We start from the raw sequence: 18,814 nt of genomic DNA on the forward strand, positions 1-18,814 counted from the left end.
GTAGAATTTTTTAGGAAGAGGGGCAGGGAAAGGGCACGTTGGAGGTTTGGATTGCAGAATTATTTAGAGGGTCAGTTGAATGATTGTTATGCGGGGGGGAGTAGGGAGGGAGGGGAAGGAGTTATGGGGGAACTTAGGAGTCGTTTAGTAGAGATGCATAATGAACGTTTTGATGCACTCAGGGTCAGGGCAGGATTGGAGGACGTACTAAAGGGTGATAAGCCAACCGGGTATGTTCTCAGAAAATTCAAGGACAGACAGTTGAGGACTACCGTGGCGCATATTGTTGTGGAGGGTGGGGAGGGTTATGTGAGGGGACAGGGTCTCACTGACACAGATTCTATTAGTAGGTATGCTGATGATTGGTTTACGGAGAAATGGAAGAGAAGGGGAGGGGTAGGTGGGATAGAAACATTTTGTGGGATTAGGGTACCGCAGGGTATGGGGAAGAGGGATAGGGAGTTGGAGGGAGGCATTACGGGGGAGGAGGTGGGGGAAGTGGTGAATGGGTTGAGTCAGGGGAAGGCACCGGGAATAGATGGGTTACCTAATGATTTTTACAAAGCGCATTGGGAGGTTCTGAGGGAGTGCCTAGTGGAGGTTCTGAATTATATGTTGAAATGGGGCAGAATGGCGCAAACACAGAGAACTGGGGTCGTTGTCTTGGTGCCAAAGAAGGGAGGAGAGGAGAAGGGTTTGGGAGATTATCGTCCGTTGTCGTTAATGTGTACGGATTACAAAATTTTTGCGAAGGTATTGGGGAACAGGTTAAAGAAGGTAATTGGGAGTAGAGTACATGAGGGACAGTATGGGATTCCGGGAAGGACTATGAAGAATGGGCATAGTGCGATAAGGGATTTTATAGAGAACTGTCAGGGAGGGGGCGTCCTTGGCTTGGATTGGGCTCAGGCATATGACTGTGTGAAGAGGGACTTTTTGTGGGGATGTTTGGAGAAATTGGATTTTGGAGGGGGGGTAGTGAGGTGGGTGCGCACGCTGTATGAGGGGGCTGTAATGAGGGTGCAAGTTAATGGTAAGCTGGGGGGGGCGGTGATGATGGAACAGGGATTAAGGCAGGGTTGCCCGCTGTCACAGTTGCTTTTTGCATGCGTGCAACATCCTTTCTTTGAGGCTGTGGACGAGGAATTGGGGGAGGTGGGGGGGGGAAGTATGGGGGGCATAGTAGGTTATGTGGATGATACAACTGTGTTAGTTACGAGTGGGGAGGCTTTACGTAGGGTGGGAGAGGTCATTAGGAGCTTTGGGTATGTTTCAGGAATGGTAGTTAATTTAGCAAAGTCTAGGTTATTAGAAGTAGGAACATGGGTTGGGGGGAGATTGGGGGAGGAGATGGGATGGACGGTTTGTGATAGAATTAAGGTGTGTGGGATATGGTATATGAAGCAATTGCAGGAATGTAGGAGGATTAACTCAGAAGCAGTCACGAGTAGGGTTATAGGCAAGTTAAAAGGTTTGAGGGCCAGTGAAGTGGCGTTACAGCAGAGGGTGTTGGTAATTAATTCGGTGGTGTATAGCAAGGTCTGGGGTGTAGCGGAGGTGTTCCCTTTGAGGGTTCAGGATATACAGGAAATACAGAGGAGGGTGTTGAGGTTTGTGTGGGGGTTTGGGAGGGCCTGGTTGTCCAAAGATGTGGTCATGACGGAGGTGAAAAGGGGGGGTCTAGGTTTGTTGGACTTAGGGTCTAGGGTAATGGTTTTATATATTAAGCAGAGGTATTTAAGGGTGGGGGGGGGGGAGAGGGGTGTTAGGGTGGATAGGGTGATGAGGGATGCTAGAAACTGGTGGAGTGGTAGGGATTTGAGAAAGTGTGAAGATGTAATAAGATTCATGTTGGCAGTGGGGCAGGTAAAAAGGTTGAAGGTAAAAGCAGTGGTGGGTGTGGTGTGGGGAAGGGGTGCATTGCAGGGGGTCACAGTATACCCCATGTATAACTGGAGGGTCATATGGAGGGAGTTCAGGACGCTTCGGATACCAGCAAGGGTTAGGGAGTTGGTGTATCGTTTTCTAATGGGTGTGGTGGCATCTAAGTATATGTTGCATAAGATGGGGTTTGTTAGAGAGGCAACATGTTTATTCTGTGGGGAGGAGGAGACGGCATATCATGTGGTATATTTTTGTTCATCTTTGGAAGTGGTGAGAGTCTGGATGGCGGGGGTTATTAGGCTGTTGGGGGGGGGGGAGTTGGTCTTTTCTTAGATCGTTGTCAATGGATGTTAGTGGGGTAGCAAGTGAGGTGGGTAGGGCTTTGATGTATGTCATGGCAGATTATTTGCATGTTTCTTGGGGTATGAGGCAGATTGTAGGGCAGTTGAGGATAAAAGCGTTAGCAGCGAGGTTTTATAGGACAAGGTGTAGGAATAGGTTAATATATGGGGGGAGATGGGATTCAAGTTTTTCGTTAGGTTATCGTAATTTTTCTGTAGCACAGCTTCTAAGGGTACAGGGGGGGGGGCAAGGGTAGGGTCTTTTTTGTGAGGGGGGGTGTAAGGTTAGGATAGCAGTGTGGAAGGTGGTGTGAGGGTGAGATAGTGAGGGCATATATTTATGAAATGGCTATGTTCCTGTAGAGATATTTGATATTGGCGATCAGTACCTTGGATACATTGTCATAATTGGAATGCCTTGCATTACATATTGGTTGGGTATATTATTGCACTCACTATCGAGGAGAGGTGGTTTAAGTGGCTGTTATGCTTTTTAGGCCAAGTAGTACTGAACACGTGAAAAAATGATTTACCAGTGAATTATTGTATGTGTTTTTATTAACGTTGAGAAGGGGTTTTAAAATATAAAATAAAGCAAGTAAAAACTGTAGTCAATTTTTTTTTATTTTTTTTGTGTTTTTTTTTTTTTTTTTTTTTTTTTAGTAGTTTTAACGTGTAGCTGCAAGTACTTTCCATATTACCCTTGATTAGTTTTTCTTTAGATAATTAGTATACAAGTATTTCCTTTATAACGGTACTTCTTTATAAAAGAAGGATTGTAATACCTTGGCACAAGAGAATGTGAAGAATATGACTTAGTCAAGGAGGTTTAATTGTGTTTAAGATAGGGAGATTAGAATTTTGTTTAGTCATTAACAAGTTTGCCCCGTCCTTGTGAGAACCCATTTGATATGGTTTATATTAAATATGTACATAGGTTGTTTAAAGAAGTGTATCCTCTAATTTATGTGTAAAACACATGTTATACAATGATGTTCTGATTTTCATGGTTGTTGTTTTTTATTATTGATATGGAATATTGTGGATGTATATTCTGCCAATTATACAAGTGTGTCCGTGTAGTAACATAATGTATATATCTGTGTTCTTATGTATTTTGATTGTTAGGTTACTTGAGTTTTTTTTTTTTTTTTTTTTTTTTTTTTTTTTTTTTTTTTTTTTTTTTTTTTTTTTTTTTTTTTTTTTTTTGTCAAAACTGTGCATGAAAATATTTTTTGTATGCACTGGTTTATTAATTTGTTAAAAAGGGGTTTGTAAATGGTGGTAATTCACCTAAGGGTAACGTGTTCTTTAAGTTCTGGAATGTGTGGTAGAGGAATTTTGATAATATCCAGTATAGTTCTTTTTATTAATCACTTATACGTTCTTGTATTCGTTGTTAAAATGAGGGGGTAAGGAACCGATTATATGGGTATGACTTTGTATATAGCCTTTTATGTATAATGTACTACGTGTGATTTTCTTTGGATTATATAGTCTTTTGTGAGTAAGAAACTGTATTTGAATTTATTAAACCTTACTGTAAGTTTGGGTGTGGGTTGCCTTTTGTGTAGTCACATGTATGATTGAATTTTTGGGGATGGCAATCATGTTAAATTGAAGTGTGACTATTAAGTATAGGTTAAGAGCTGGGATAGGGAATGTGGAATTGTTGTTTCATATTTAATGGATAACATGTCTTAGTTTATGTAACGTATGCATAGTATACATATGAATATGTATTGTGCTTTTTAAATAAAATATAAAAAAAAAAGTAAGTAAGCCACTGTCCTTTGAACCTTTTCCCCAACCCCACCTACATCTAAACTTTTTTTTTTTTATTTAAAATATACAGTATACATGCATATCACACATTGACATAATCAAATACATGAAAACATCCTTATAACTTTTTTTTTATATATTTTATTTAAAAGCAACCATAAAAAGAAAAAACACAAGCTGACAATTAGCAAATAAAAAAACGTTGCCAGACAATGTCAGTACACACACAAAAACAAAATACATTTTAACACATTGATATAACAAATATTCTACTGAAATAAACCCAACCAGTTTATGGAAAAAAAAAACATACCGACTTCCAAACAAACAGTCGGAGTCATTATAAAACATGTAGGAATAAGTCCTATAATCATATATATATATATATGTATATATATACACATGCATATACACACATATGTGTATGTGCACATGTGTTCGTACAGAACAGACTGGATTATCACAAAAAACATTGTAACACAGTGATATAACAAATTCTACTAAAATAACCCAACCAACCGACTTCCAAACAAACAGTCGGAGTGATTATAAAACATGTAGGAATGAGTCCTACAAGCACACACACACACACACATATATATATATATATATATATATATATATATATATATATATATATATATATATATATATATATATATATATATATATATATATATATATACATATATATACATGTATATATATATATATATATATATATATATATATATATATATATATATATATATATATATATATATATATATATATATATATATATATATATATGTATATATATACACACATGCATATACACACATATGTGTATGTGCACATGTGTTCGTACAGAACAGACTGGATTATGCAAGAAATAATAAGCAAATAACTTGTCACTAAACAAACTAGATATATATTACATCCACTAATAGAACTATACCTAAGACATTGGTTCCCACAAACACACCTACACACACACAAAGTTAACGTTACCGATTAACATTCAATATATAATATGACCTTCCATACAAATAGAAGGGTATATATAAACCCCATAAAAAACTTATATATTCTCGTACACAGTTCACAATATACCCCTTCAATTATACAATAAAAAAAAGACGTATGACAAGGATAAAGCTATTATCAGATTCGAATATATAAAGCATATCCTCACATATACATATGAATATAACCCCCCTAAATAAAATGATTCTTATAACGATAAAAGAAAAACTGAAAATGACATACAACTTTTAACTCTGTGGTTTTTACAAAATTCATAAGGTCTACATACCCCGGAGCCCCAGACGGCTCCCTGCAAATAAACTTTACCCACATCCAACACCTTGCAAACCAGTCACCCTTCCTCATCAGGCATCCAATCACTCCAAGAGGACACACCACTTAAGAGACCAACCCCTTGCCTCTCACCCCGTTACCAAGCGGAGTAGACGTTCTACAGTAAGTCCACGATATCCCTCCGGAAAACTAGTTACCCACCGTCCCCCATATAATTGTTTATTCCTACACACTGTCCTATAAAAACACGCCGCTAACGCTTTTATCCTAATGTTTCCCTCAACCTCCCTCATCCCCCAAGAGACATACAAATAATCAACTATTACGTATCTAATAGCCCTCCCCACCTCGTTGGGCACCCCTCCCATATCTAACATTAAAGCCCTAAGGGGTGATATCTGACCCCCCCCCTAATAAAAGGAAAACCCTCTTCAACCACAATCTTACCACCTCCAAAGCAGAACAAAAATATACTACATAGAAAGCAGTTTCAACTTCCCCACAAAAACCGCATGACGCCTCTCACAAAACCCATTTGTCTTAGCACCTCTTTTGATGCCGAAGTCCCCATAAGAAATCTATATACTAATTCCCTCACTCTTGCCTTTATTCTTAATTTACTAAATTCCACCCATATCACTCGCCAGTCATATGTTTTTTTTTTATATATTTTATTTAAAAAACTGCATATACATAATACATTGTATTACTTACAAAACAAACCACGGTGAAAAATAAAATAAATGGTACATACAGTGAACTTCATACCTCTCCGAACATGAAATTAAACACCAACATTACAAACTAGTCAATAAAACCAACCACATCCACTGTAACTTTATAGGAGTACTTAGTATTGATGACAATACATACATACACATACATATATATACATATACACATATATATATACACATATACACACACACACACATACATATATATAAATTAAATTAATATACAACTCAGATCGGTATACAGAAAAAAAAACATATAGTTTAGTTGCATGTCACAAGTACTTGGCTAAACAGGAGCACCATAAACAGAGCAAATACAATAATGATAATAGTATAAAATTAAAAACCATACTAGATATTACAAAACCTCTAGTACACAATCCCGGTACATTTTAAGAACACCATAGATCAAGGCCATATTACAACCATATACATAACCCACAACCATATACATAACCTATAAACCCTCCTTTTATAATAATCATTATTGCCAGTGCAGACACAGCTGACACTTCTACCCCCCCCCCCCTCCCCGTATGTACAGTCCCCGTTCTAAATAACATACATTGAATTATCCTAATGAAAGGTCATACCCTGACCTCATCAAAACCTAAAAGTTGGTAGTGCATGAACAAGACAAAAACACAAAATTTACAGACTAAAACAGATATGAAACATTACATTCCTATACACATACACTGTAATAAGTAGAAGAATATACACCACCAATATGATATCAAATATTAATGTTAACCATGAATTACAAACATTCAAAACATTGCATATCGTGAAGTTCACACTCAAAATGCAAGATAATACACCACATGCCACATTAGCGGTACAATACTAGGCTATGTAAATTATTTAAAGAACCCGAGACTAAAATAAGACTAGAGTAGTTATAAGGATAAGGCTGCTGTAATGTGCCAGTCCCAAAAGAACTGACACGTATCTCAGAAAAATTTTGTGTTGATACCAACGTGCCAATCTAATTACTTAAAAACGAGATCCTAAGGGCTCGGTATCCTGGCTTTCAAGGAAATTTTAAACCCAGTGAACATAACCATCAGGCTTAGAAATGTAACCCTGGAAACCACACTTATATCTCACTATGACAAACATTCTCGTGAAACATGGCTTACCATCCATACCTAATTCTCACTACCTTCCTCTTACACACTACATCAGTTCCAGATAAACCAAAAACAACCCCCCCCCCTTTACATCCCCCCATAAGGAGACCACTCCTTTGTCCATCCTCAGGGACCCCGCCTAAGGGAACCCACAGTGAGATTCCTATAACCTTCCGGGAAACTTTTTTCCCAAGACGCCCCATAAACCAACTTATTCCTACACTTCGTCCTATAGAATCTGGCCGCCAACGCTTTTATCCTCATATCACCCCTTAATCCCCTCATTCCCCATGAAATGTCCAGATAATCCACTATGATATACATTATAGCCCTTCCAACATCCCTAGGCACTCCCCTTACATCCAGTAGTAAAGCCCTTAAAAGCGGCAAACGACCCCCCCCCCCAACAGTCTGATAACCCCACCCATCCATGATCTCACCCCCTCCAAGGAGGTACAAAAAAAGACCACATGAAACGCCGTTTCAACATCACCACAAAACTGACAAAAAGCCTCTTCCACAAACCCCATACTACGTAACACCTCCTTGGAAGCCAGAATCCCCATGATAAACCTATATACTAATTCTCTTACTCTAGCCGGTATCCGAAGCTTACTAAAATCTTTCCAAATAACCCCCCAATCATACGTTGGATACACGGCTACCCCTTGCATAATTCCTTGACCTTTCACTACCCTCACCAACCGTTTCACTTTGATTTTATCCACCTGTTGCACTGTCAATAAAAATCTCAACATATCTTCACAAACCCTCAATTCCTTCCCACTCCACCATTTACGTGCCTCCTCCATAACTCTTCCTACTTTAGCGCCCCTCACACCCCCTTCCCTCATATACCTCCACTTGATATATACAGCCATTACTCTCAGTCCTAAAGGCAACAAACCTAAACCCCCTCTCCGAACATCCGTCATAACTACCTCCTTACTTAACCATGCCCTCCCAAATCCCCACACAAACTTCAGCACCCTCCTCTGCATTTCCACAATATCTCGTACCTCTAAGGGAAAAACCTCTGCCACCCCCCATACCTTGCTATAGACAAGTGAATTTACCACCACTACCCTCTGATGTAAAGCTAAGTCCCTCGCACTTAAACCTCCTAGTCTACTTAAAACCTTACCCGTGACAGACTCCGAATTTACCCTTCTGCATGCCTGCACTTCCGCCAAATACCATATCCCACATACCTTGATTCTGTCAACCACTGTCCATCCTAACCCTATCCCCAAGCCCCCCCCTATCCAATTACCGACCTCTAGTAACCTTGATTTCACCGTATTAACTCTCATTCCGGTATTCATACCAAACATCTGAATCACTCTACCCACCCTCCTTAACTCCTCCTTACCCCTTAGCAAAACAGTAGTATCATCCACATACCCAACGATGCCCCCTTTGCACCCCCCTTCCATCTCCTGATTGTTCATTACCCTCTCAACAGACTCATAAAAAGGATTCTGCACACACGCAAAGAGCAGCTGTGACATCGGACAGCCCTGTCTCAAACCTCTCTCCATTGGTACACTTTCACCCAACCTCCCATTGACCTGTACCCTCACCTCTGCCCCATCATACAGGGTGTTCACCCACCTCACTACCCCCTCCCGAAACCCCAACCTCTCTAAGCAAACCCCTAAGAAATCTCTGTCCACGCAATCATAAGCATTCACCCAATCTAAACCTAGTATTCCCCCTCCCGTACATCTCTCTAGAAAATCCCTAATCAAACCATGTCCATCCCTCATCCTTCTTCCCGGAATTCCCAACTGTCCCCTATGTAACACTAAACCCAACACTTTCCTCATTCTGTTGCCCAAAACCTTAGCAAAAATCTTGTAATCCGAGCACATTAACGTAATCGCACGGTAATCATTCAAAACTCGGCATTCCTTCTTTTTGGGCACTAAAACCGTGACACCCGTTCTTTGTGATTTCCCCATCCTCCCACTACTTAACATACAATTCAAAACCCCCACCAGACAATGCCGTACACTCCCCCAATGATACCTATAAAAATCGTTTGGTATTCCGTCTATGCCTGGGGTTTTACCCTGGCACATCCCAAAAACTGCCTCCTCCACCTCCTCTACATTAATACTACCCTCGATTCTGTCACTGTCCTGCTCACTTAATACTCTATTAAACCCTTCATCCCCAAACCGTCCCTCACCCACTCCCCTGCCAACCCTCCTCCACTTCTCCCTAAACCAAAAATCTGCATACAAACTAATATTTTCCGTGGTGGATAGGCCTTGACCCTCCTCAAAGCCACCCCCCCCTGTACCTGCCTCAATATACGCCAAGGTGGTCTTCGCCTGCCGTTCCTTAAACCTCCTTAATACAAAACCCGATGGCCTATCTCCCCTTAAGACATCCTCCAACCCTGCCCTAACTCGAATTGCCTCAAATTTTTCATTGTGAATTTCCGCCAACCTATTTCGCAAACGTTCCATGTCCTCACTCCGCCCCACACGTTCCTCTGCATAACAGTCATTTAACTGACCCTCAAGATAATTTTGTAGGCCATAGCTCCACCTAGCCATCTCCTTACCCCGTACTTTAAAAAATTTCCCAATTTCAACTTTAGCCCTCATTTCCCACCAATCCAGCAAATCCATTTCCATATTCCTAGTCTCCCAAAAGGATTTCCACCAATCTTCAAACCCCGTAGGGTCACCCTCTTCCCTAAGTAGCCTCACATTTAATTTCCAATATCCTGCATAAACTCTCACTATGCCATCTACCCTCAAATCTGCTATAACAGCACGATGATCAGAAAAACCCACATCGATAGTCCTCACCCTCTCCACACCTATGCCCTGCCTAACATAAATCCTATCTAACCGTGCCTCATATCCCCTACGAATAAAAGTGTGCTCCACTCCATATCCCCTACTTCCCACCACATCTACCACTCCAACATCTCGCAAAACATCCCGCAGAACCCCCAAAACACAACCCGCCCCCCTCGGAACCACATCACCCTTCCTAATGACACAATTCCAATCCCCACCAATCACCGTAAAAGCAGGTAAACCTCTCAAGTGATATACCAGAACCTCGCGTACAAAATCCACCTTCACTCTAGTGTTACTAGTTGCTGGCATGTACACACCTACAAAACTAACCCTCCTGGCCCCCCAAAACCCATCCACCCTGACAACCCTCCCACCCCCCCCCCCCTCCTCCCAACCCAGGATACGCAAAGGACTGGTCTCCTTTACCGCCACAGCCACACCTCCTTTCAACCTCAAAGCATCACATGTAAACAACCTATAACCTTTCAACAACAACTCACATCCTAACCTATGGTTATGTTCCTGCAAAAAACAGACATCAATACTAAATCTCCTCAAAACCCACTCTAACCATACCCTCTTGACCTCGGTTTTAAGACCGTTTACATTGAAAGTTACACACCTGAATTTTACAAGAATGGCGGCTTACCCCTGTGCCGCTGAGGCTTACTTGGTCCTCCTTTCATAGGTCTCGGTTCTTCTCTATCAATCCCTCGTTCCTGCCCTCCAACCCCTCCCTGTCCCTTCCCACCTAGCTTCCCATTGCCCCCCCCCCCTCCTCCCTGACTTGCCTTTGCTACCACAGCTGCCCACATCTTCTTCCCAGGCCTCTGCGCTGGTGTGAGGACTTCGTCCATGTCTGATGCCCCCGCTGATCTCTTGCGGGAGCTACCCTCTACATACATTTCTTCTGCAACCACATCTTCTTGATGGACCTCCACCACCACATTGCTCTCCTTTCGAACCTCACTCAAGTCTTCCTTACCCTGCTTCTGTTCATCCATCACCTTGTCATCACCTGACCTCACATCACTTTCCACACCATGCTCCGACTCTTCCAAAAAATCCTTCAGCACAGCCTCCAAAATCCCGTCCTGAGCTGACTCTGCATTATCTAACGGCCTGTCTGACAGCGATATTCCCTCCCCCCCCGTTTCCACTGGTAGTGTAACACACGTCTCCAAAACCACCTCTGCCCTGTCGACCTCCTCACTCCATAGGCCTGTACCCCGGCTTTCCACTTCACCCGTCATAACATCCGTGGCTTCTAATGGCGTATCCACAGAAGCTGTCTCCTGACGCCTAGGCCCTGTCTCCTGGGGCATTGTGCCACCATGTGCTCATAAGAGTCACATAAACGGCACGTCTTCCTCTGCCCCGCATAGTGTACAAAAACCTGTGTTCTATGGTTATGCAATGTAACATATGATGGTATCGGTCTCCTCAGGGTCATTTTCAGTGTGAAGGATCCTTCCGGCATCCCCTCATAAGGGCCGTCCCTCCACATTCCCATGCTCGTCGAGTGTACAGTTCCATAACCACTGAACACATCTTGTAGGCTGTATGCTGTTGCCTCAAAAGGTACATTCCTTACCTTCACCCAAGTAAAATACTTAGACACATCATGCAAGCATACTTCCACTGCCGAATTGATACTCATCCGTCGTTCTTGAAATTCATCTACGATGGTAGAGTAGAAGTCAGCCCTCATGAACTTCACGAAGACCCTTGACATTCCATTCAGTGCCACACCATACAGCTCTTCATTGGGGATGCCATAACAGTCCCTGATAATGCTTGGCAGGAGAACGTTCATCGTGTCGTTGCTTAAAGATCCTCTAACCAGCTGAATGCAGACAGTATTTATGCGCCGGTACAGTCGGTCCGCCATCTTGGTGCTAATACTATGTTTTCCTCACCAGGTGGCGTGCAAGAGAACCAGTAGAAGCGTCCTCTCTCCCCCAGGTCGAGAGCAGGTCGACCCCTGATGCTTACGACCCAACCTCCCATTTACCTGTACTCTCATTGATGCATTCTCATACAAAGTCCTCACCCATCCAACCACCCTCCCTCCAAAACCCATTCTCACCATACTCTCAACCAAAAATTCCCTATCCACATAATCATAAGCTTTCTCCCAATCCAGACCTAGAATACCTCCCTTATTACTACCCTCAAGGAAATCCCGAATACGACCATGACCTACCCGCATACTCCTCCCCGGGATACCAAACTGTCCCCCATGTATCACCGACCCCATGACCTTCTTCAGTCTATTACCCAAAATTTTCGCAAAAACCTTGTAATCAGCGCACATCAAAGATATTGCACGGTAAGCACTCAACTCTCTACCCCCCCCCTCTTCTTTGGCACCAAAACTATGACACCCGTACTTTGCGATATGCCCAACTTCCCACTAGTTAACATATGGTCCAATAGCCTAACAAAACACTGCCTAATACACCCCCAATGTGTTCTATAAAAATCATTTGGTATACCATCTATCCCTGGTGTTTTCCTGGTACTCATCCCAAAAACTGCCTCTTCCACCTCAACCTCACTTATACCAACCTCCAACCCCACTCTATCCTGCTCACTTAAAACGCTATGGAACCCCCCTTCAAAAATACCCTCCCAGGAACCCCCCTCCCTCCAACTCCATTTCTCCTAAACCAACTATCAGCATAGAGACTCATACTTTCCGTATTGGATAGGACTCGACCCACTGGATACCCTCCCACCCCAGGGCTTGTCTCCAATTGTAGAATGGTGGTTACACTCTGTCGGTCCCGAAATTTACGTAAAACAAACCCAGACGGTTTATCACCCCACAATACATCCTCTAACCCCGCCCTAACCCTAATTGCATCAAACCTATCATTGTGTAATTCAGCGATTCTACTCCGCAGTCTGTCCATATCATCCCTCCTACCACCTCCCCCAACATAACAATCTTGCAACTGTCCCTCCAGATAATTTTGCAACCCAAAACGCCACCTCGCCTCCTCCGTCCCCTAGCCTTAAAAAAATTCGCTATTCCAGGTTTTGCCTGCATTTCCCACAAATCTAACAGATCTATCTCCCTGTTCCTAGCCTCCCAAAAAGGCAACCACCAATCACTGAAAAAAGGCCCCTCCCCCTCCTCCTTAAGAAGTCTTACATTTAATTTCCAGTACCCAGAATAAATACGCACCACTCCATCCCACATCAAATCTGCTATTACCGCCCTGTGATCAGAAAACCCCACATCGAAGGTTTGCACCCTCACAACATCTATACCCTGCTTAATATAAATTCTGTCTAATCGCGCTTCATATCCCCTACGGACGAACGTATGCTCCACTAGGTATCCCCCCCTCCCCACCACATCAACAACCCCAATATCTCGCAATACATCCCTCAGCACACTCAGCACACAACCCGCCCCTCTCGGTTCGACATCACCACTCCTAATCACACAATTCCAATCACCTCCTATTACTGTTATAGCAGGCAAACCTCTCAAGTGATACAGCAATACCTCTCTGACAAAAACTACTTTTACCCTGGTATTACTAGTTGCTGGCATGTAAACTCCTACGAAACTAACTCGACTCTCACCCCAGACGCCATCCACCCTCACGATCCTCCCACCCCCCCCCCCTCTTCCCAACCGATGACACGCAAGGGGCTGGTCTCCTTTATCGCCACTGCTACCCCACCTTTCAATTGCAAACCACTGGTTACATACATCCGATATCCTTTCACCCTCAACACACTACCAGCCCTGTGATTATGCTCTTGCAAAAAGCAAATGTCTACATCAAACCGCCTTAAAAACCACTCCAACCAAACTTTCTTGACCTCAGTCTTAAGTCCATTGACATTAAGCGTGACACATCTGAAAATTACAGAAGGGGCGGCTTTCCCCTATGCCTCTGGGATTTACCCACTGCACTTTTCATATTAAGTGTTCCCTTGCCACTCGAGTTATCCTGTGCAATCACCTCCCCCCTCCCTTTCCCACTTTGCAACTCAGGCAGACCTCAACCACTATGTGGCCTCGGCTCCACAACCGCTGCCCATGACTTCTTCCCCGGCCTCTGCCCTGGGGTAATGACCTCATCTATCTCTGATGCCGCAGTTCGTTTCCTAGAACTCACACTTACACACATATCACCCTCAGACAAATCCTCCTGGTGTACCTCCACGGCCACCACATGCTCCCGCCTTTTCTTACTCAAGTCTTCCTCCACAATTTGTTGTCCCTCCAGTTCCAGCTTCACATGAACTGAGGACACCTTTTGCACAGGGTTCCTCCTCATCCAAAAAATCCTTGATCACATCTGCCAATAACCCATCCTGGGTTGAAGCGTCCTGGACGAAAGACTCCTCAGATGTCACCTTCAACTCCCCCGACGCCCCTGGGAGAGTGACACATGTCTCCGCTGCCGCCACCTCCCGGTCGACCTCTTCGCTCCAGAGGTCATTCCTCCAGCCTCCCGAGGCATCAGAGCCAGGCACCCAATTACACGACTGTTGAATCACAATTGGAGTTTCCAGAATTCGAGAAGCCCGCCTCCTAGGACACTGGGCTGCCATGTGCTCATAAGAGCTACATAGACGACATGTTTTCCTTTGCCCAGCATAGTACACATAAACCTGTGTTCTACAACCGATCATCGTTACATAGGATGGTATAGGCCTTGTTAAGGTCATTTTAAGGGTGTAAGAACCTTCCGGCATTCCTTCATATGGACCATCCCTCCACACCCCCATTGTTGCAGAATGCACTGTCCCATAACTTCGAAAAAACTCCTGCAGGCCATAAGCCGTAGCCTCGAAGGGTACATTCCGTACCTTCACCCATGTGAAGTACTTAGAAACGTCATGTAACACAACATCCATCGCTGAATTCACACTCATGCGTTGTTCCTGGTAATGCTCGACAATTCTTGTGTAGTAATCGGCTCGTAGAAATTTCACAAAGATTCTTGTTAAACCATTAAGGGCGACGCCATACAATTCCTCGTTGGGAATACCATATGTATCCCTGATGATGTTAGGGAGAAGACGTTCATCGTATCTCCACTTAACGTACCACGAACCAGCTCTATGCAGATAGTATTTACTCTCCGTACTGTATGTTCCGCCATTTTGATATCCCAAAATGAGCAGCGCACGTCCTCACTACTCAATGGTTGTTGATGTACTGGGGTAGCTCGCCTGAAAAACAGCAGAGGGGTGCTGAGCACAACCTCACTCCACCGTAGTCAGGCAGCGAATGACACCTGTGAACTTGCCTCATCAGTACCATTCAGACCTGTGTTGAAACCTGTGAAGACGACTGCCTGGAAGATTCATTCGTCTGATTCACTCTGACATTTCTAGTTTTATTTTTCGCTATACATCAGCTGCAATATTACCTTAGTTACTTGACATAGAATCTTACCAAGGCGAGTGCTATCGCTTGTGTTGTCAATAGTATGTGTGCTGCTGGATTATCAGCTGATATCTTTCAGCTGGGGATTCATTATCCTTGATCAACATTTCTTCTTGTTGTTTTGCATTGCTTTTGGATAATTCCAGGGACATTCCTTTAGTTTCCAGTTTTTTATTTAGTTAAGATTTACATACATTTTTCATTTTGCAAGATGAGAACTTGAGATCCAGTTTACATCTGGGTTTCAAATCACCGTTGAGTAATACGAATGTCAGGGATTAGAATTTCCCGACGACTATTACTGTGCACCCCGTATCCATCGGGGGGATGGTAGTGCAAGAGCATATGGACATATAATGGGCCTGGAAATAGGCCCCAAAAGAGTTAACAGTAGTTCTTCTGGTTTATATATACAGTTAACTTATCTATTGGAAACAAATTTAAGAAATTTGTTTAATATATCTAGTATCGAATTTTCATTAATAAAATATCTTGACATATCACGTAGTTGAACAAAAAGTGAATAATAAATCACCAACTAAATGTTAGGTATAAGGACACAAGTGCAACTAATGTGACATTTTATTGTGGCAACGTTTCACTCTCCAGGAACTTTGTCAAAGCTCCTGGAGAGCGAAACGTTGCCAAAATAAAATGTCACATTAGTTGCACTTTTGTGTTTTTATCTAACATATTGTCGGTAATTCTACCAAAGTTAATATACTGAAAGTGATCATTTACTGTATTGCCCATAATAACTGCCAATTAGTGCACATTATTGGTCCAAGTCGGACCGAAACGTCGTCGTAAGCTTCTCTCTTTTATGTGCGGGTTATTTGTGTATCGTTCCAGTCACGGTATTGTGCCTTTTTTTGTTATTATTAGAGGCGCAGGAGCCACCTGCCGGGTTTTTCTTGCTATGAGTTCCCACATTTACATCTCATAAAGAAAGCCAGATTAAGGAGGTATCGTTGCCTCATTTATGGTGTCATAAGTGTCTCACTGTGCATAATTCCGAAACTCATTTAAGTATTGTTAGTGAATTTCCTTTCCAGGGACTACTCTGGAACGTGGGCTTGTGACAGCGAGGGTATCGCAAGAATCTTTTAAGATCTAAGGATACTGAGTGCCGGCTGTAATGATTTGGCGACATTAAGGTGGTACGACAACTCTAAGTAGCAAACAGGACTTTTAATTAGTAATTATCCACTTGTCTAGAAGTGACAACACGCCCAGGTATCCACGTCACCTCGTCACCACGTCACCTTTCCTTCATTGTTCATTGAGCGGCTGCAGTCATTAGTGTGTATAAGGTCAGGCTGTGGCATTAGAGTGGTGTCAGAGTAAAGACTGCAGTGTGGTCTTCAAGTTCGAGTGCCCGTCAGTGCTGTCTCACCCGTTTTTCAGAACCCACTGACACAGTGAACAACTGCACTGCTACATTTATCCTGGTAATAGATCTAGGAGCCAGATAACAGCAGACTTCAGTTACATAAGTGTGAGTTTCAGCACACCCATCATTATCATGTTTAAACAGCCACTGAGGCAACGACTGCTCTCTCACTGGGATAGAAACTTGGGGATGGACGTGAGTTTCGGAGAGAATTATTACTTTATCTTGCGAGTCACTTACACTCAAGGCAAGATGACAGAGGGTAAAAATACAAAAAATTTGCCACACACTGGTTAACTTCGATTTGATGTGATTGTATGAACCAGTACTGAGATGTGGTCCATAGGCCTATAGTAAAGCAGTGTGTAAATTAAATGATCTTTGCAGTAAATACAAGGATTAAACTCCTACACATCTTTATTGTAGGTGTAAATTGGTGTTATATATAGCACATGTAATGTCCCTTTGTCCACACGGCGTGGCACTAGTCACGGGGCACTAGTCACGGGGTTAGCACACACTTTCTCTCTGTGGTCAAGTAATGGTCACTTGACCAATGAATGGGGGTCCCCGGGGGGTGGGGTGTCCACGGGGGGCCCCCGGGTGGTCCCTCATCTTCACCTGTAAGCATCTTATAATTAAGTCACTGGGGTCTGTGAACGTGTTTCCTTACACCAGTTGTCTATGTTCACACATCAGTATAAAATGGGTACCTGGGTGTTAGTGGACTGGTGTGGGTCGCATCCTGGGTGTTAGTGGACTGGTGTGGGACGCATCCTGGGTGTTAGTGGACTGGTGTGGGTCGCATCCTGGGTGTTAGTGGACTGGTGTGGGTCGCATCCTGGGACAAAATTGACCTAATTTGCCCGAAATGCTCTGCATAACAAGCGGCTTTCTATATAGTAGTATGTTATTGATGTCAGCTATGATCTGTATACCTTGTACATGTATTTGTAGAAATAAAGACGACCAATTATGTAAGTGTATTTTTGTAAGTGCTTTTATAAGTGTATTTTTGAGGGTCTGAAATGGACTAATCTAATTTACATTATTCCTGATGGGAATAAATTCATTCGGTAAAGGCACTCGAACAGCCTTCTGGACCGAAGTAAGTTCGATATTTGAGGTTCCACTGTATTATATTATGGGAAAATGATGATTTCAGCCGATCAGTTTTAAGTCACCACACAGTCGAAGGTGTGTCAGTCTTTCACTTGTTTGTGGAAGCGTAAGTAGTGCTTATTTGCTCTTGTTAGTTCACAGTTGCAATCTAAACAATTAAACCAGCGTTTGCTCTTCAGTTTGTTCACTAACTGTGGAATATTGAGTAAAAGTTGATAAGCGTGATTGTAGAATGCAGGGGTTTGTTGGACAGGAATATGTGGTTAGGAAGTCAATCAGTTGACAGCTAAGGCAGCTTAATTAAAGAACAGTTCGATCCTATTGACGCATATCAAAGGTCCGGCGGGTTTAAGTAGCGAGTCAGATATCACTCTAAGTTACTATAAGCAAAAGTGAATTGACATGACTACTCATTAATGAATTAGCGATTAAATAGTCGTCTATCTTGCTATCAGAGTTGTAAGTGATGTACCCATTAGAATGTGATTGATTATTATTATGATCAGAGTAAGGTGGCATCCCTAGCGAATGATCCTGGTAAATGACTAATTGCCTAGCTGTATGTTCGTGGTTCAATTGATAGTGACAGTGTACGCGTTAATTGGGAATCTCGCTGGTCAAATTAACACTTAGATGAATAAGGCAACTAGTAATTATAATCCATTAACTTCGGAGGTAAATATGTCAGTGGCACCTAATTAACTTCAGCATGACCGTGTCATCATTAATCACACTAAGAGTTCGGTCAGAGAGTTTGGCTGCCAGTTAAACACAATGATTTGAGCAATCATCCTACTACTGAAGAGCTTGAGTCTTCAGTCTATATTGATGACTCGTAAGTAATTAATGAATAGGCTTCTTGAGTATATAAGT

Source organism: Cherax quadricarinatus, chromosome 41 (assembly GCF_038502225.1).
Source record: "Cherax quadricarinatus isolate ZL_2023a chromosome 41, ASM3850222v1, whole genome shotgun sequence".
Classification (NCBI taxonomy): Eukaryota; Metazoa; Arthropoda; class Malacostraca; order Decapoda; family Parastacidae; genus Cherax; species Cherax quadricarinatus.